The 21,025-nt window shown below is 39.6% G+C and overlaps 1 protein-coding gene across 3 annotated transcripts in view; it reads left to right on the forward strand.

Moving 5' to 3' along the window:
* The window catches only part of COL8A1 (collagen type VIII alpha 1 chain), a 165,928-nt gene that overhangs the window by 76,155 nt on the left and 68,748 nt on the right, over positions 1-21,025 (forward strand).

A 21,025-nucleotide genomic window follows, 5' to 3' on the forward strand; every position in this document is an offset into this window, starting at 1 on the left:
CCCTAGTCTGGTGACTTCTAGCAATGATGAATGCTAACATTTGTACTAGGCATAGGTATTACAAGTATCTCTATTACACTTATCACAATTATGATTACTTCTGTCTAATAGGTGAGATGATAAGGTTACAATCATTAAACAACTAGCCCACATTCAAACAAATTCTAAGTGGTAAAGGTGATATCCCAAACTAGGCTCTAAGAGTCCAGGGCCCATGCTCTTGCACTATTAAGAATCTGGAAACTTCTGCTGCTAAGTCATAATTTCTTGATGAGCTAGGCAAATGTGAAGTAGTGGGGGAGAGGGAGATACTACTTTAGGGTACAGACTTTTAGCCTAATAGTTAAGATGCTCTCTTCCCACATTAGAGTGCCTAGGTTTGATACTTAACTCTGCCTCTGGACTCCAGCTTCCTGCTAATGTGGAACTTGGAAGGTGGCAGTGATGGCTCAAGTTATTGGGTTTCTGCTCCCTACATGGGAGACCTAGACTGAATCCCCAGCTCTCAGCTTTGGCCTCAACTAGAGGTCATTGTGGGCATTTGGGGTGTAAACCAGTGAATGGGTGCTCTGTTGCGCTAGCTTGCTTGCTCTCTCTCTGTCTCTGTCTGTCTCTCTCTCTCTGCCTCTGAAATAAATTGAAATAAATTCTACTTCATTTCCTTGGTATAATTGCTGGCCCCACCCTAGGGCTTTACCTACAAGAGGTGATATTCACCACTTTGCAAACTCTCCCTGAATTCCAAAAGTCAAATCTGTTCCCAAATTATACATGGTAGAGGGGAGGATCCTAAGAAAGTCTAATCACCTGGAGCTGACATTGTGATACACGTTAAGCGGCTGCCTGTGACAGCCAGCATCCCATGTGGTCACCAGTTGGTGTCTGATCCAGCTCTCTGATAACACACCTGGGAAAGCAATAGAAGATGGCCCAAGGGTGTAGGCCCCTGCACCTACATGGGAGACTGGAATGGAGTTCCAGACTCCTGGCTTCAGCCTGACCCAGCCCCAGCTCTCTGTGACTCTGCCTTTCAAATAAATAAATCATCTTAAGGAAGAAAGAAGAAAAGAAAGTCTGATCACCCCCAGCAATTTATGGAGACAATTCCAACATTCTTTCCTAACGTTTTTCTTTCTAATGTCCAGTATTTGCAGTAGTCAAGCCCTGCTTTTTCCTCTTCTTTATCTCACATATGAAATCACTTCCTTTTCTGATTTAGAAGGAGATCATTTGAAAGCTTTCTGCCTTGGAGAAACAACAACAAGAGAAAGCAAAGAAAAAAGTGATATGACAATTATTCAGTAGTTATATAAAAAGCAAATTGAACTATAGTCTGAAAATGCAGGGAAAGTGAGTCACTGTAATAGAAACAAGTGTAATCGTCACCATGTGATTAATTGTTTTGTTTTCAGCCTTCTGAAAACCCTTGCTTTTCGCCCCTCAAAGCCCTCCCCCCCACACACACCAGCCTTACTTGTTTTTCAAAACTCCTGGGATTCTTCTGCACATCTGCAAAACCAATGTCAGTTCCAGGTTCTTATTCTGGTAGTGAACCAATCTGGCTTCCAGCCCGGAAAAGGAAGCCAGTTCTCACCAGACAAACAAATGGAGGTGACCTAATACCTGGGGGACCCTGACTGATAAATGGCAAAGGATTGCAATCCTGTCTGGTCCTCAGACCCCTGACAAACGGAACCACGTCAGAACTTAGCAGCAAATTGATGGGGTCACGGAAAAACATGAATTTTACTTTCAGCATGGAGGAAGGGAATAAGGCTGTGATAGAGACAATTATAGTTTCACACTTTGTAGTATGACTGTTTTACAGCAGACTGTTTTTGAGGAAAATAGCAGAAAGATAATATTTTCTACCTCTCTATCTCCCTAATGAGAATTTATGTCTCCTAACTAAGGCTGGTAGGAAAAAAAAATCATTTTGATGCTATCGAAAAACAGAAGTAATGCTCTTGGTTTGTAACTTTCTTTCCACTAATAAAAATACTTGAATCTTTCACAGTTTTGTTGACCTCTATTAAATTCAGGTAAACTTGGAAGTGAACAAAACAGAAAATCTGTACTCTGTGGAAAGAAATCAAGTCATGCTTCAGAATGAGAGGTTTTAAAAGGTTAGGAGAAAATGTATTTAGGGCCACTTGGGGCAGAAACCAAAATCAGATTTTATTATCCTTACCAAAGAACCATGAAGGAAAAGTGAGTTACTTGTGACTGTTCAACTGGTACTTTGTTTGAGGAAAAGGGTTCTAAACAATTCCTGGAAACCCTACCTCTCTAAGAAGATGGCATTTTTATGAATTGAGGATAAAGGCATCAGCAACATATGGAGTACATTTCTCCATATAACACTGATTTGTTTAAAATTGAGGGGAAAACCACTTGGCAAGGTGCACCAGCCAAGCCAATGGCAAAAGCCATTTCAGTTTATCCTGACTCCTTTCCGTGGTCCACCTCCCAGCCGGCCGGACATCCGGACCCATGATTTATAGGCCCTGAATTGAAAACCAAGCAGCTGAGGCTGCCTAAAGAATGCCCCATTCTGGCAAATAAAACCAGCACTGCTTTTTTTTTTTTTTTTTTTTTCTCTCATCGCTGCAGCAATGATATAAGCGGAAAGAGCTAAAACTCTTCCAGAAACAAAGTGAGTTTCAAAACCCCTCAGCAGCGGCTGGTTTGGGGAGGATTCTCAAAGTCTATGAAAGAACTCACAGAGCAGGGAAATCAGGCATGGCAGCTTTGCAAGGCAGAGTGACTCGGGTGTGTCCCGGCTTGCCCTGGTCCCCCTGGCTTTTGTAGCAGAAGGACCTGCATCCCTGGAAACTGCTCACAGACAGTCACACTGGGACAGCAGCTCCTTCCAATAGAAGACTGCATATGCCTCTGTGGTGACGCACGTGGAGCAAACAGAAACGTCCTAGCAACACTGAAGACAACTTGTGCAACCAGAACAAGGCAGAAAATAGTAATACACACACTGGCGACAGTAACTAACGGTCACTATGAGCCTGGGCTTTACAAACCTCTCACTTAATCCTGATGACAGCCTGAGAGTTACTTCTTACTATCATCCCATTTAACAGATAAGGAGACCAAGGAGCGGAAAGTCAAGTAGCTTGCCCAAATTCACACGATTGAGCCAGAATGTTATGAAATACATAAGACTAAACCCAGGGCAGCCCTTTCACTTCTGCCACTTAAAGTCTTCTCATGTCCCATGCACATGGAGTTAAATGCTTCACCTAGGAACTTGCTAGATGCCAGACGCTCCCTCAAGAAACAGACTAAGGAAGAGAGAAACCAATAAAGCTAAAGCTTGTTAAATGGCAATTGGTTTAGCACCTCCTAAAGCAGAAGCCAGGAGCTTCTAAGGAATCAAGCTATCCACCCATAGACAGCAGTTATTGAAACTTGCATGGGGACAGCCTTGGTGCCTTCTCCCTAAAGCATTCTTTCAGTTCTTGATCCTGGGCCCTGGGCAACCTCCAGCATGCTAAGCACCCTGCCAGACGGCTGCTGTGAGCTCTGTTTAATCCTCTCAAGGAGCAGAGGTATTGTTTGAATAAAGTTGCCACTGTAGTTGCTTGGCTTACCATTTAAGAGCATTACAGGCCCTGGGAGTGGATTTGCGAGGAAAACACAATTAAAAGTAATTGTAACAGTGTTCTATTGAGTTTGTCACTGTACCAGAGCAGACCACTTGCCCTAGACTGGTCACTGGGGAATTTATCTTAAATAGGAAAGCTGTTTACTTAATCTGGTTTCCTATATAAAAACATAATGCCAGGAGCCTGTGGCTCTGCTGAGAGGGAGGAGGAAGAGGCAGTCTGGATGTAGTTGCAGGTTAACACTTAAAATCTGGGTAAATGGAAAACACATCCAACTGGGAGCCTAACCATCAATATTTGGATGACAAATTCAGACATCCACACTTTCAGTGAGAGCGCCTGACACCTCTCTCCCTGGACATGAATAAAACACATACATTTATGATTATAGAGCTGGAGACCACCATCACACAATTGTGGCTGTAATGCAAGGAGCTCCATCTTTTTTGTATTGAGACCATCTGTTTCCAACTTAGTGCTCCACCGGACTTCCTAAAACTTGACCCACCTCAAGGTCATAACCAGGGTTTACATTCTATTTCCCCCATGGGCACCTTCTACTACAAAAGTAAAGCATAAGCATTTGGACCAGCTGTATAAAAGGAAGCAATTTCTAAAGCCAGTCCCATAAAGCTTCCAGATTCTCAAGGAAACAAACGACTCACAGACCTCTTGACTTAGGTATGTAGTGCTTCCCCAAATTTCAACAGAAGTATAATGAAATGGACTTTATCTGAGGAACTGACTTTTGTTCTGGAGCTAATACAACTTAAATATACTCCTCATCCTACTGGCCACCTGTAAGCAAGTCCTTTTATGTTCATTGGAGATCGTCCCAGGGATCTGTTTCCATCCAATTGTCCATCCGTCCTCTATTGATTCAACAAATATTTGAGCTATGACTTTAGGCTCTGGGAGTACAGCAAAGAATAAGGCAGACAAAATTTCTTCTCTAAAGGAGTTCATATTCTAGTGGAAGACAAAAAATGATCAAGAAAATAAATGAATAAAATATTGTCAGGTGACAAGTGGCTCAAGAATAAATAGAGGGAAGGGAATACTGGTAAGAATAGTGTGAGGGAGAGAATCCACTCTACATAGAGAAGAACTCTCCGAAACAAGCATAACCTAAAAATTGAAAGAATAGTAGCCCAGGCCAGAGAAATTATAAATACAAAGTCCTTGAGGACAAAAATAAGCTTGATATGTTTTAGGAACAGCAATTAAGTCACTGAAAATGAGCCTGATATAATTAAGTGTAAGGAGTTGGAGGTTCACATAGCACTTTCTAGGTAAGGGGAGCTTATGTTTTATTCTAAATGCCACTTATTGCTTCTTGGCCTTTTGGCTAAGATCAAGTGTAGTATTGTAAATGCCACTGAAAGATTTGAGGGGAGGGGCTACAAGGTTTGTTCCATAATGGTAATGAACCCATAGGGCTGTTGCATAGGGAATGAGAGGTCGCCTGGAATGGCAGATACAAGAGTGGTCACAGGAAGAACATGGAAGAGACTTTTCTAGTAAACAAATGAGAAATGATAGTGGCTTGCTGCTATTGGTGGAGACAGTGAGAGAGGAACATGTTAAGGATCTATTTTAAAGATAAAGCTGACAGGTCTTATGGATGGATTAGATACAAGAAATGAAGTAAAAAGGAGAAGCAAGAATGATTTGGAGTATTGAGCTAATGCCCAATTGGATAGGTGGTGTGCCATCTACTGAGACTGTCTCTCTGTGAAAAATTCTAATCATGGTGGTTAGAATGAGTTCACTGTTTGTCATTTTATTCCCTTTTCTCCTGAGCTCCAAGAAACTATGCAACTAGAACTTGCATCTCTAATGACACTCCCAGCCTCCCAATGCAACTCTCTTCTGCCTGTTTCTCAGAACAAGCAAAATTTTGGTGGCACCAAAGCCACACATAATGTCAATGAATAAATAATTCTCTCTAGGATCAGAGAAAATGAAACAATAATCAAAGGCATGCTTTTAGGTTTTGCAGTGCACCCCTTGAAAAGAGCAATTTGCTTGAGTTACTAAGAAATGGGGTTGCTAAAAATGGACTTTGGGTGATGAACCTGAAATGTTGGCTTGCCAGACCAGTATGCAAAGTCTAGTGAACCCTGGAGAGTGCACTTCTTTTTTTAAAAAAAATATTTATTTGTTTTATTCGAAAGGCAGAGTTAAAGAGAGAGGGGGGAGACAGAGACTGAGAGGTCTTCCATCTGCTGGTTCACTCTCCAAATGGCTGCAATGGCCAGAGCTGGGTAGGTCCAAAGCTAGGAGCCAGGAGCTTCTTCCAGGTCTCCCATGTGGGTTCAGAGGCTCAAGCCCCTTGGGTCATCCTCCACTGCTTTCCCAGGCCATTGGCATGGAGCTGGATCAGAAGAGGAGCAGCTGGGACATGAGCTGGTACCCATATGGGATGCAGGTGCCACAGGCAGAGGCTTAACCTGCTACACCACAGTTCCTGCTCAAGAGTACATTTCTGAACCATCTATTGTTTTTCCATATTTCATGGAGTATTTAAGAAAGAATTAGAAGGTCATATACATTCACTCTGGGGTGCTTCTCAGATTGCCCTTATTAAAAGTTATTACACTCTACACTGGTTTAATTCTTTCCATTTAAATTTGGGCGAATTTGCAGTCAGCAAATTGTTTGCTGTGTGATACCCACTGAACTACACATGAAACCCTGGTGGGTCACATCTTAGTTTATCATATTTCATCATACATGGGTTACTAAGGATAGCATCAGAAGCAACCTGGTATAGAATAGTAGTCCTTCTAGTTCTTTTATTAACAACAACAGATTGGTACATGAACATATACAAAATACTTCTCTGATATTATAATTCTCCACACCTCACAGTGGTGGGGAAGCACTCTATTTATCTGAATTCCTATACGTTGTGAAGGTTTATCGATCAGACCAGCCTCTTGAATAGGCATCAGGGAGTTGCATTAAAAAAAAAAACACTTCTAAGACAAATATTTTATCAGAATGATTAGAACCAAAATGCAAATTCATTGACTCCCTAAGGATAATGCATAGGGCTACATAATAACACAAACAGGAGAATTTCTTTATGTATACTCTAAAATGTACTATAAAAAATATTACATTCTCAGAATTTCAACCAGCACACTTTGTTCACAATTCTGGACAAAACAGAAAACTGGGCAGAAAATGTAGAAAGGTGACTTGCCTGTCATATAGGAGGACACATGACCATAAAAACCCGGTAATGGCACCAGTCACAGTTACAGTCAATTCTCAACATTTCTTTGCATGACATTTGAACTTGAGGGAGGGGGGGAGTGTGTTTTTCTAACCCTTTGGTGCTGAATGTTTGACCTTAAAGCTTGCTGTTTGCTCCTTTTTTGTCTCAGTCCTCATGACTACAAATGCTATTATTAGTCATAAGATTGCTCAGTCTCTTAAACTCCAGCCATGGTATTTGACTCTCTGGCTTAAACATAATATGGAATTCAAAATCCTTATTATTTACAAGGAGTCTAATTTTTCAACACTTACTTTGAGTTTTCCAAGTTCCATATGGACTCAAGACTTATGTCAAATGTTTTCAATACTATCCTCTGAACCCTTTATTGAAGAACACACCTTTTCCTAGTGAAAAATCTTTAGGTTTGCGTGTGGTTAGCTCTGGAAATCTCACTTTTGCCATGGGTCAGTGAAGCTCTTAGGAAAGTCGCCAAACCTCTGTTTTGTGCTATAAATAGAAGAAAATATTTATTATTTGAGATTTTATTATGTAAATGACGTGTTATCAGTAAGGTTCCTGCGTAAAACAAGCATTCAGTTAATAGCAAATATTATCATCATCATCATCAATATCACTTCATTTATATAAAAGAAGAAACTAAGCATAATTTTCCTTTTCAGCCTATGCCAGGCAAAATTTGTTTTAGCCTTAATATTTTTGATCTGATTGACTGTTCATGGCTCCATAAAGGCATAAAACATCCAATCTGCCACTTAGAACAATTCATTTAAAAGAAACCTACACCATTATGTGAGTTTAGTCTGAAAACCTGTTCTAGTTCATCAAGCCTGAATAAATTAAAAAATAAACAAGAAATCATTAAGTTAAAACTCAGTGCTCAGAATACCATTAGAAATCAAATTGTTGAACTCTATTATTTATAGATGTAAAAACTGAGGCTCAAATAGTTAAGTGATTTTCATAATTAGGCTCTAAATTAAACCATATTTTAATACAGTGGTAGTTCTGACACTTTTTAACTAATGGTGATTATTCAGTGAGTTACACTTGCCTAGTATTATAAACTGGACCTGGATAAAGTTGGGCTTGGTTCCCTGTTTCAGTGGAATTGCTCAATTCAGATATTCTCTAAGGGCACATTCAGCTCTAAATGTTTTACAATTGTTCTACTTGGTATCCAAGTGTACTACAGGGACATATATTGTTTATTAGTCTCCAAAACGTTTCTTCTCTTCTGATCAGACTAATGTCTTTACAATTCCACAGCTAAAAACGTGATGTTCTCTCCGTCCTTCCTTGTGTACGTCTTATTTTCCCAATCCGTGTGATGGCCCCTGGAATACAAGTTCCAGGGTTGATGCTTACCTAATTGCAGTGAAGCAGAACTCTGTGATGAATGAGCTCAGAGTAGATATCCAATTAATACTATTTGGTTGGGCAAGAGGGCAGAGAGGAGAACAAACATTTTCTTGTTTCTCCAACCATTCTTGGGTAAGTTCTGGGAATCTACAAATGCTAATACAAAAACTGAAAACTGGCAAGTTTGATTGGGCTTTGAACTAATTAGAACTAATTAGGGAGGGCAGGAAAGGACAGCAGATAGACTGCGTGTAATCCTATTTTACAATCCTTTCTTTGAAATGTAGAGAAAATCCACTTGAGACTGTGCAAGTAACTGACAGTTGTTTCTAAATGAGATTTCTACTTCCACAGCATTGATTTCTAGCAGTAAGTCTTCTGTCCTTAGGAGGGACCCTTTTATTCTGGTGTAACACTTTATTAAATCCATGTGATGAAAGATAAATAAGATGGAGTTTCATGAGCGAAAATTAGTAGAAAGAAATCAATTGCATAAAGTTGGACCAGAAGGCCATAGTAGCATTGTATAAAACATCTTAGGAAGATGCCTTATTCCAATTTATTTGTATTTTGTACATATTTATTGAGTGTCTTGTGATAGTAACAATAACAATAACAATCATGGTAATAGAATATTGAATATTAACTAAATACAATTAAAAAGTTGAAAGCCCAGGTTCAGGTGTCAAATGGTCTGGATTTGAACTCTGAGTCCACAGCATTGTAACTGTACGGGCAAGTTATTCACTATTCCTGTGCCTTATACTCCCCGCCTATTAGGTATAGTACTAACCCAGAGATTTGTTGTAAATATCCAAATGACGTAATACAAGTAATACATTTAAAGAATCCAGCACACAATAAGCACCCTGTAAATATTAGCTATTTATTACTGCTACCATCAGTTTTAAAGACTTATAAAGATTTATGATATGATGGGGCCGGCACCGTGGCACAGGTTAATCCTCCTCCTGCAGTACCAGCATACCTTTTGGCCGCTGTTTCTAGTCCCGGTTGCTCCTCTTCCAATCCAGCTCTCTGCTGTGGCCTGGGAAAACAGTAGAAGATAGCCCAAGTACTTGAGCCCCTGCACCCACATGGGAGACTGGGGAGAAGCATGTGGCTCCTGGCTTCGAATCGGCACAGCTCCGGCCATTGCAGCCATTTGGGGAGTGAACCAATGGAGAGACCTTTCTCTCTGTCTCTCTCTCTCACTGTCTGTAACTCTACCTCTCAAATAAATAAATAAAATCTTTTAAAAAAAGATTTATGATATGTCAACCTGTGTTGAGCTATTCATATATTAGAAGATGTAACTTTTTAAAAACTTGGTGTATGGAGTTCCTAGCCCAAAGTACGCACTCAGGAAACAATTTTGGAGTGAATGAACAACTCCAATTACTCCTCACAACTGCCTTACAGTGTGGCAGGCATGCAGTGAGCAAGACAGTATCCTGACATTGAGGTGCGGTGCAGAGGAAGAAATGACATGCAAAGAGGACAGACAACTTGATGGGAAGTTCCTAACCAGGGTGAATGCTCTGATGAGGCAGTATGAAGCATATAGGATCAGATATAAGGAACACCAAATTCAAACTCAAGGGAACAGGCAAGGCTTTCTGTAGGAAATGACATGGGGTGCAGGGGCCTGGAGTGAGTATGTGTTAGCCTGGCAGATTGGAGTTAACAGCCTATGGCAATTCCAGAAGGTAAGAGAGCATGGTGACTTTCTTCAGTTGTAGAGAGTCCAGTATGGACAGAGGGGTAAAAATGAGGAGATAGGAAGCTGTAGAAGGAAAAAAGATCATTAGTACAGTACCAAGATCTAGACACGATTCTAATGACAATGGTGCCATTTAAATCAGTAAATGAGGGTAAGTGACATGGGCTTTGGAATGATCACTGGGGTGACTTCTCCCATCTCACTGGGTTCCTGGAGTTGTAACATTTGCTTTGAACTACATTAACTTTGGTATTCATTTGCATATTTGTGCATTTGTGAATCCACATTTCTAGAATTAAAATATCTGATGGGTTTTAGTTCAGTTCTGTTTTTGTGACAGCAGACTCTAAGATCAAACTATCCTATGGGAAGTCAGCTATTATCAAGAGTGGATCCAATTAGGCCTGTTAACTTTATCATAGAATTTCTTAAAATTTATCACTTTGACTAGTTTCCCCATACTATACTACAACTGAATCCATAAATCTCTCTCCAAAGTTATAGCAAAGAGGCAAATAGCTTTTTTTTTTTTTTTTGGTACGTGGCTGGCTGATAGATAAGTACATTTTTTTTCTAATGTTGAATGATAGGTGGAGAATTTTCATGGATGATGTAGGAGGAAATATGTGGAAGAAAAAAGCTGCAGATTCTACTAGATCTTTCATGAAACATGTTTTTCATGTCAATTTTTAATGTACATGTGCACTATTACCATGGGTGTCTTCCTGTATGGGCTCCCTGTTAACCTAAATTTTATTTCTCAGAATTCAAGGTGACACCATTGTATAAAGATGGTAATAGAATATAGATCTTCAGCAGGGATTTCAAGAAAAGCAAACATTCACAAAAACGTATCATATAAACTGACACAAGTTCCTAGATAATCTAAATTAAAACAATATTTTCTGTAACTCGGAGCTGAGTGTGCAATCTTTCATCACAGTCAAATGAGCTCCTTACTGGTTAGTGTGTAGAGAAAATGAAAGAACACTCCTGTTCAAAAGCTGGGAACTACTACAGCCAATGGATGAAAAAGGGGGTGATCTTTATTTTTAGAATTATTAGGCAAAAATTATTTAAGCCAAGACCCTATAAAGGTGGTGTGGAGTTCTTGAGAACCAAAACAAATGGTAGGAAAGACTCATAAAGTAATTATTCCAATGCTGAGAGCATTGAAAGGAAGAGGAAAGGGAGACTGGGCAGAAGGGAACTGATAAACTGAAAAAAGAGATTAAAGATGAAAAGAGTGGCAGACAGCGTGCCCTAAGACATTTAGCATTGAGAGAGTCAGACCAAGGATCTGAAGTACAGCACACTGTGCCTGTCACTCACTGCCACCTCCAGCACTAACCTGGGTGATGGTCAGATGGCACACCTACTGACTGAAAACTACAGATACTACTCAAGGACATTAAATGAGAAGTTTGTGGTGGGATGTAAAATAAAAACATTAAAAGGAGTGTTTTAAAAGTCAACTGATTGCTCAGCAGACAACTCATCCAAAGAGTCCAAAACACATGGTATGTGCTCAGGTGGCAGGAAAGCCACCACCACAGCTGGATGGGCAGCAATGAGAAGAGAGGACAGTGGGGATGCCCACAGAAGAACTAAGGAAATGGCTCACAGCCCAGGCAGATTTGGTGTTTGAGGCAGAAAATAAATGGCTGGAAACCTTGTGATACAAGGAGAGTAGCTTAAATTTATAACAATTATTCATCCCATTTTAATACCTGGAGTATGATTAAATTCAGATTTCCCTTGTTTAATTAGTTATTAGGCTTAATGAAGTACATTTTCCAACTCAAGAAGAAAATTACTTTAAAGAAAGGTGTGTCTGCAAGAGAAAGGGCAAGGGCAGGTCAGGCCAATGCATGAAAAGGCAAAAGAACAAAAGAAAATACCCACCTTTATTATAAAACCCAGCAGCACTGGATTTTTTAATGAGGGAGGTGATATGGTTAACCATAATTTACCCTGTGATGCTTAGTTCGAAGTTCAGCAAAAGTTTAAAAGGAAATGAAGTGAAAATTGACATTTAATAGATAGGCACAGCACAAGAGAAAGATATCCACTCCGAAAATATTGCTGCCATGGGATTTTTTCCAATGTTCTACTTTTGAGGATACTTTCAATAATATGTAATATTTAATTCCATACTTTTTTTTTTGACAGGCAGAGTGGACAGTGAGAGAGAGAGACAGAGAGAAAGGTCTTCCTTTTGCCGTTGGTTCACCCTCCAATGGCCGCCACGGCCAGCGCGCTGGGGCTGGCACACCACGCTGATCCGAAGGCAGGAGCCAGGTGCTTCTCCTGGTCTCCCACGCAAGTGCAGGGCCCAAGCACTTGGGCCATCCTCCACTGCCTTCCTGGGCCACAGCAGAGAGCTGGCCTGGAAGAGGGGCAACCGGGACAGAATCTGGGGCCCCGACCAGGACTAGAACCCGGTGTGCCAGTGCTGCAAGGCAGAGGATTAGCCTATTGAGCCGCGGCGCCGGCCCCATACTATTTGGTTTTAAAAATGAATTTTCTTTAAAAGGAAATTCTATGTGCCATCATATTCTCAAAAGGGCCATTTTGTTAGCATGTACTTTTGAGGATCCTAGGACATGAAAGACAGGAAGTGCAGCTCTATAGATAGAGGGAGACAGAGTTGTAGCCTCCTTCCCGGTGGCATAAAGGTTATTTAATAAAACCACTCAGATATGATAGCAGGGCCTTGCAAAGACATTCAGGCAATTATAAACTGAAAAAATGATTTAACATACAGAACAATTCATTGGGGCTATAAACTTATACCCTTTGACATGAATATATCATAAACACAGGAAAGGGTGCCTGAACTTTTGTGTAACTTATACCTCAGGGGAAAAATTAAAAATGTAATTTAGAGGTTCTTACTTGAGAAATTAGTGAAAGAATGACACACATTGACAAACACAGGTAAAAATAATAGTAGTTAAGGGAAAACAGCTGTTCTTTTTAGCCAAAGGAATTCTTAGAACATATTCATACAACTGTTGAATAGTAAAGATAGATAAAACATTAGATTTTGTTCATCCCTTCATTTTATAGCTTCAAAATCAATGCAGTACTTACATTGTGATATCTGCAGGTAAATTCCTAGCCTGCGGAGTTAAGAGCTAGGAAATGACTGTCAATATCACGAGGCTATAACCAAGGAAGCATAAAGTTTAAATTTTCATGTTTTGCTGGATTGTTATGATCTAATAAATAAAGCCTGGCTGGAATCGAAGAAATCTGACATATGGACATGTCAATATTTGCAGAATGAACCTCATGAAATCCATGAAGGAAGCTCACAATTTTAAGGAATTGTTAACAAGTTATCTTGAGAAAAAAATCCAGAGGCCAAGTTTAAAAAAAAAAAAAATGACATCTGAAATAGAAGTCTTTTGTGTTTAAAAAAAAAAAAAAAAAAAAGCCTGAGGTGTGTGTTTAACAGCTGTGTTTGGAGAAATGGCTACTGGAGGGTGGTAGTCTCCTCTCTAATGAGGAAAGAAGAGGAAATGAATTTAAATGACAACCAAAGGAATTTAAGTTAGATGGAAAGATCTTATTGGCAGTGAAGGCTTTATAAACTCTGGAAAAGATTCCTGGGGAGTTTTTCAAATTCCCTCTCTGGATATATTTAAAGAGAGAGATACCTATCTGCCCAAGGAGGCTGAGGTAGAGACCTGCTGGAATTTGCTTTCAGCTGAATTCTGCAAGTCCCAATTAATTTCTGAGAATTTGCAGGATGTCCAAGACAGTAAATGCTAAATGATGGCAAGCAATGTTGCCCCTTAAATGAAGAAAATAAAACCCTCACCCAAAGTAATCATTTCCTTGGAAAATCAATTGGCATTTGCTAGTTGGTTATAAGTGGAATGTACAATTAAAATACATTCTGGTTTTTATTTTCTTTTTAGCCTGGTTTCCAGTGGAAAGAAGCCTTATGAAATCTCTCTGGCAGGCTTTGCCCTGTCTAATACATTTTTATTTTCTTTTTCTAGGCTGGTTACAACTAAATCTCTTAGGAAAAAAGCATTTCCTTGACCCAAGTAGCAATATGTGTGCCCTGAAAGTAGATATCTGTGAAGAAAATAGCTCTCCCCACTCCTGACCAGGACTTCTTTCCCTTCTCAATGAATGGAGCAGAATGATTCCAGCACCATCATCCCTCTCATTCCTTACTTTCACGCAGACACCAGCAAGTTCTCAGTAACCTTAGAGTTTCTCCTCATTCCCAGCACACAGACAGCACATGCACTAATAGTTTGAACCAAAATTCTCTAATTTGCTCCACTTCTATGTTTATACAGCTGTGCATCTGTTTGCCCCATTGTGTTCACATCTATTGTTTAGTTTGTATTGTGGGCCCCTGGAGGTGAGGAATTGGGTCTGCTTAAGTTGCTTTGTACAGCGCTGCGTGTACACATGCAGGTGGGCAGCGTGTGACTGTGCTTGACAGTAATGGTTTCTGTCAAGAATAGATGCTAAAAAAAATAATCCCATGGGTTAACCAAAGCTGGAGATAGAGGACTCAGTTTGCTGAGTTTATGTCATCCTAGTCCTCCTAAATGTGACATCAAAACTATAATTGCTGCTAGGGATTACCTGGACAGTGGGCAATATGGACCAGAGTCCAGTCAGCCTCTGGAAAAGGTAGTAAACCAGGGCCTGAAACGCACAGAAAATATTTATCTGGGAGAGTGCCTCCCACCCTGACCTTCCTTGGTCTTGTGGATAAGCCCAATCTTACTGGGGTTCTCAGTTCAGAGCTTCAGCAGTCAGCACCCATAGCCACAGGAGATTATTAAATCTCATGCATGCCACAGGAAACAACAAAGTTCACACTATCTTGGTTTTCCTATTTCCTTCCCAGAGAGAACAAAAGTCATTTTTACCAGAATTAATATTTCTTCCTTCCAACCAATCTGCCCAGCCCCATTCCAACCTTCCTTGATATCAGTCTTCCTCACTAACCCAAGGAAACAGAGATGAGATGTGTATTGCTGGGTTGCAAGTCCTGTGTCTGTCCATCCCTAGGGGTGTTCAAAGTTAAATTTTTAATGGACAAGATGAAAATGATTAAGGGAAACTCGTCTCTCAGAGAAATCATAGGAAATGACATTTCAACAAATGTTTTCTGGGCACCACTTGCAAGCCATTGACTGTACTGCAGAAAGCAAAGCACAGACTCTGACTTTAAACTGTGTGTGGTGAACTGATTCAAGACGTTATTAAATGATGGCAAATATAGGACAATTGCTCTACTGTAGGCTCATGGCAAAGACTAAATTATATTATCTACAGTCAGCCATCCAGATCCATGAGTTCCACATCCATGGACTCAACGAGTCACACATGGAAAATATTCAGGAAAACCATGCAGATATTTTTCCTTGCCACTATTCCCTAAACAATATAGCATCGAAACCATTTATATTGTATTGTGCATTATGACTAATCTAGAGATGATTCAAAGTATATGGAAGGATGGAGTCAACAGATTGTATGTAAAATATTCTGCCGTTTTATGTAAGGGACTTGACTATCAGCATATTGTGGTATCTGCAGATGTCCTGGAACCACTCCATGGTTGTGGATGGATGACTGTGTATAAAAGTATACTTTGGCTGGCGCCACAGCTCAATAGGTTAATCCTCCGCCTTGGGCCGCTGGCACACCAGGTTCTAGTCCCAGTCAGGGCACCGGATTCTGTCCCGGTTGCCCCTCTTCCAGGCCAGCTCTCTGCTATGGCCCGGGAAGGCAGTGGAGGATGGCCCAAGTGCTTGGGCCCTGCACCTGCATGGGAGACCAGGAGAAGCACCTGGCTCCTGCCTTCAGATAAGCACGGTGTGCCGGCCGCAGCGCGCTGGCCGCAGCGGCCATTGGGGGATGAACCAACGGTAAAGGAAGACCTTTCTCTCTGTCTCTCTCTCTCTCTCACTGTCCACTCTGCCTGTCCAAAAACAAAAAAAAAGTATACTTAGCTCAGAACCTGTTCCATAAGACATCCTCAGTAAATAGTAGCTCTTACTATTACTGCTGAGTTCTGGCTTCATGCCGAGCACTTTCTTTTGATGGGGAGGGCTCTCTAGAAATGAATTTTACCATGGGTTATGGGCACTATAGCTTGATTGCTATGGGGGAGAAATCATCTCGTTGAAAGTTGAAACACCTCGGTCAGTATCTTCCCATCAAAAATGGCCATGCTCTGAAGTCTACAGAGTCTGGTTCTCATTCTCTTCTTCCAACCAGAGTTATCAAGATTCAGAGCCTTTATCAAATCCCAAATACATGCAGCATATTTTGTCTCCTTCCTGCTATTTCCTGCCATGATTTGGATCATAGCTATTCTGCCAGACATGGGCTACCAAGATATACTTAAAGTTTTTCACATTTTTTGAAGGTATATAAAACAATTATTTCAGAGCTTCCCATTGATGAGTTAACTGTTCCTGAATCTGCATCAACTATTAGTCTTTAAAATGAATAAATATGGAATACTACTCAGTCATAAAAAAAGAATGAAATGCTGTCTTTGGCAACAAAATGGATGTAACTGGAGACCATTATGCTTTGTGAAATAAGCCAGTCCACAAAAGACAAATATCATAGGTTTTCTCTGATTTGTGGTAACTAATATATAAAATACAAAAAAGTAACATATATAAGTGGAAAATAAACTGTAACTAGACATTTTAGTCACCTGAAGAATTTTTTAATATACCGAAAACATATTTCACAGTCCATCTTAAGTGGGATATAATATTTAACTAATCAATTATTCAGTATAGATGAACATTTGAATGGATCATAATACAAATGACAAGAGGGTGGATGGCAAGCAAGTCATATTATAACCAACCAAACAAAGGAATATGCTTCACATTTTCTCACTTAATTTAAAATTTGCTCAATAAGGCCAAATATCTGAATAAGTGAGATTTCATGCTGCATTCTCTGTGAACATTTATCATGGCACAGACATTTTCTAAATCTTTTCCCTGTACTCAGTTACTCATAAGACTCTGACCATGTCATGAGGCTCCATTATATGCTCAATATTTCAGACTGTCTGAAGTTTCATCCAACTGATTTATTTGGAAAGGACTAGACTTTCACTTGTATTTCTTCAACAAGGTTGAGGGATTCTGGGAAATATTTGATATATTACTATATACTACAAAAATATCAGAAGGATACACCTTGAATGAAAATGTTGAAGATACTTTCTGTGACATATCACCGCTCAAACTGTCAGGAGGACTGAGTTTTAGATGCCCTCTGTGGGAGGCTTCTGTTCTGCAGATCTTCAAATTAAAGTCACTATTTCTCGGACTTATTCTCATATTTATTTGTCCATTAATTTTTCACTCCTACCTTCTGTTTCCCAAATTAATAGAATTCAAAAGAGATTCCATGTGTACTTTAAAAACTTAGATATTCTCATTCTTTTCCTTTATCAGTCATTTAAATTTGGCTTCTTTGACTTTATGACCCTGAAATGTGTTCATGAGACCATTACATGAGTTTCAGGAACAGAAGAAAATTAATCTCTTTAGCCATAATATACTTAGAAAGCCAGGATTGAACAATCCACATCCTCAAGGGTGGCTCAATATTACCTCAGGGAAGTATGTACTCTTTTCTAATCTATCAGGATTTACATCTCTCCAAAGTCAAAAAAAATAAATAAGCTCCTATGAAATAATAAAATTTTTAAAGAATAAAACAAATTTCTTTTATATTTATTTGTGTTTTATATCCAATTGGCTTTTGAGTATTTACATAAATAAGTTTATTCATCTCTATTTTTTCTTTATAGTTCTTTCATTGATTTGTAATTCACTTTTTATAATTATCTTACTGACATATTTGGAGAAATGACTTCATGATCTTCAGATACTTTATGTATTCAATATAGTTGTTTCATTCATTTAACTTAATTCTGTGTCCTTTTCATCCTTAAATTTCCATCGATAGCACATTTTAAAATTCATCTAATAAATGCTGATTGGACCATACATTTAATTATGCAGTTGCTATATGGAGAATTAAAACAATCTGACTAAATAATTCTTGCATAATGTTTTGCCGCCTTTCTGGCTTATTTTTCCAAAATGAACTGAAATACAATAATGTAGAGGCCTGTGTGGCTAACAGTGTCTTCAGGCCTTGCAATGCTGCCTAAATATTGACTAATTGATTCATTTCTTTTTTAAAAAATTTATTTATTTATTTGAAAGTTAGAGTTACACAAAGAGAGAAGGAGAGGCAGAGAGAGAGAGGTCTTCTATCCACTGGTTCACTCCCCAGTTGGCCGTAATGGCCAGAGCTGCGCTGATCCAAAGCCAGGAGCCAGGAGCTTTCTCTGGGTCTCCCACATAGGTGCAGGGGCCCAAGGGCTCAGGCCATCTTCTACTGCTTTTCCAGGCCATAGCAGAGAGCTGGGTTGGAAGTGGAGCAGCCAGGTCTAGAAACGGCGCCCATATGGGATGCCGGCACTGCAGGCATCGGCTTTACCTGCTACACCACAGCACCGTCCCTGATTCATTTCTTGAATGGCTACTGTAATCCTCTTTCTTATAATGTTTTGAATGACAGAGTAAAAAGAAAGTGTCAGCACACAATAGCAACAAAAGTCTTCTAATTAGTAATTATTTTGAAGGACATTCTGCTTATACAAAGAAAAGAACCCTTTTTTAAGCATATGTGGTAAACACTCACTAAATATTAATCAACAGTGCTCACCTCAGGGCCGGCACTGTGGTGCAGTGAGTGAACGCCCTGGCCTGAAGCGCCAACATCCCATATGGGTGCCAGTTTGAGTCTCTTCTGTTCCACTTCCAATCCAGCTATCCAGCTCTCTGCTATAGCCTGGGAAAGCAGTAGAAAATGGCCCAAGTGCTTGGGCACATGCACCCACGTGGGAGACCTGGAGGAAGCTCCTGGTTCCTGGCTTCTGATCGGCACAGCTCCAGCCAGTGTGGCCAACTGGGGAGTGAACCATCAGATGGAAGACTTCTCCTCTTTCTGTGTAACTCTGACTTTCAAATAAATAAATAAATCTTAAAAAAAAAAAAAGTGCTCATCTCATGGCCTAAAATCGGCAATTGAAGAATCGTGTGCAGAGAGAAGTAACTAAATAAGATGTATGACACACTCATAATAGTGATCTTCAGCTTTTTTATTTATGCTGTGTAATTTTGTCTCATTTTATTTTCACCAAATCCGGAAAGAAATATGAAAAAAACAGGGGGGAGAAGAAGATATTGGAAAAAATCTCCCCTAATGCAATTAGCCACCATGTGGGCAGGAGCTAGATCTTTTTTTTTTTTTTTTTTTTACTGTTTGCTTGAGAGGCAGAGAGGCAGAATTCCCATCCCTGGTTCACTCCTCAAATAATACAACAGTGGAAATTGGGCCAGGGCAAAGCCAGGAGCCAGGAATTCAATCCAGGTCTCCCAGGTGGCTGGCAGGGACCTAGTTACATGAGCTATAAGTGCTGCCCCCCATAGTGCACATTAACAAGAAGCTAGAATCAACCTGCAGCAGAGCTGGAACTTGAACCCCAGGTACTTCACTATGGGATGCAGGTGTCCCAAAAAGCATCTTAACTATTAGGCCAGATGTGTGCCCCTAGAGTTTCTTTTTCATGGTCGCAACTCCGTGAAATACATTCCTATCTGTGTATATCACCTGTCAGTCTTCTTTAACAAGTCATATCACAAGAGCAATGGACTGGAAAAGTCCAACTCGATTCAGGTACTTTGAGATTCCATAGCTTTCCAGAGACAAAACATTCTCAGATCACCAATGGGTAACCCAGACTTTGTTTATGTCTGAATATCCACAAATTGATCCAAAGTTCAGAATGCTGCTGTATCCACATTTCAGGCATGTAGACACAGTGTGCAGGCCCAGTAGGGAAGGTCTTGTGCTTTGGGGACTCCACTGTTTGATGGACATTCCACAGCTAGAAGACTTTCAAAGACTTCATTCTTATTGGGTACCAAATATAGAAAAACCTCAGAACAACATTCTCCAATATGATAACCACTCTCCAAAGGTAGTTTAATGACTCGAATTAATTAACATTACTCAAACTAAAAATTCAGTTCCTCATTCACACTAACCATACACCAAGAGCTCAATTGCTGGTACCTACTCTATTGAACAGGGCAAACATGGAACATTTCCATTATTACAGAAAGTTTTGTTGGAAAGTGCTACTCTGGAATTCACCATTTAGGTCACATTGCAAAAACTCTGTTAATTATCCAATTCTGCACTAATTACCAGATACTGGTTTTCAAGTCCTTTTATTTTTCTGAATGTCTAAAGTTGTTCCTGCTTAAATCTTTTTTGAACAGCAGATACAGATAATTCCTGAACAAGTATCTTGTAACACAACAAAACAAAATAGAACATCTATTACCCAAAACACAGCTAGATTTCTGAAACTCAGTTCTAAGTGGAGAAAAGCCCTCATATGATTTGTAAGATGTCTAAATTGTAAAAGATTCATAAAGTATGTTCAACTAGTTAAATTGTACCAAAACTCAAGTAAAAGCCTAAAAATGTTGTCAAATTAAAGCCTTATCATATATTATTTGATAAATAGGAACAATTTCTAATTCAAACACTGTTGTATGCTAACTAGATGGGAGATTTGACATTCAAAAAGTTCACTTTTCTTAAATGAACTTAACTTTATTCCTTAGAGTATTGCTTCCTCATGCATTTTCTTCCCCTGTAACCAATGCCCAAATCCTTTCTGTATTATCTCAAATTTCTATTAATGGGAATTGAATTAATGAGAGCTTAGCATATAATATATCAAGAAAAGCAGAAAAGATATACAATATGCACAAATATATTGTTTATTTGAATGAAATCTATATATGGAAGTAAACTGAAAGTGGATCATTGTAGAAATCAAGAGAGGGAATAAGAGAGGAAGGAGCAGGGGCAGGAGGGAGGGTAGGGTGAGAAGTATCACTACATTCCTAAATCTGTATATGCGAAATACATGAAATTTGTTGTCTTAAAAAATAAAAGAAA

The sequence above is a fragment of the Oryctolagus cuniculus genome, chromosome 4, assembly GCF_964237555.1.
Source record: "Oryctolagus cuniculus chromosome 4, mOryCun1.1, whole genome shotgun sequence".
In the NCBI taxonomy this organism is placed as follows: Eukaryota; Metazoa; Chordata; class Mammalia; order Lagomorpha; family Leporidae; genus Oryctolagus; species Oryctolagus cuniculus.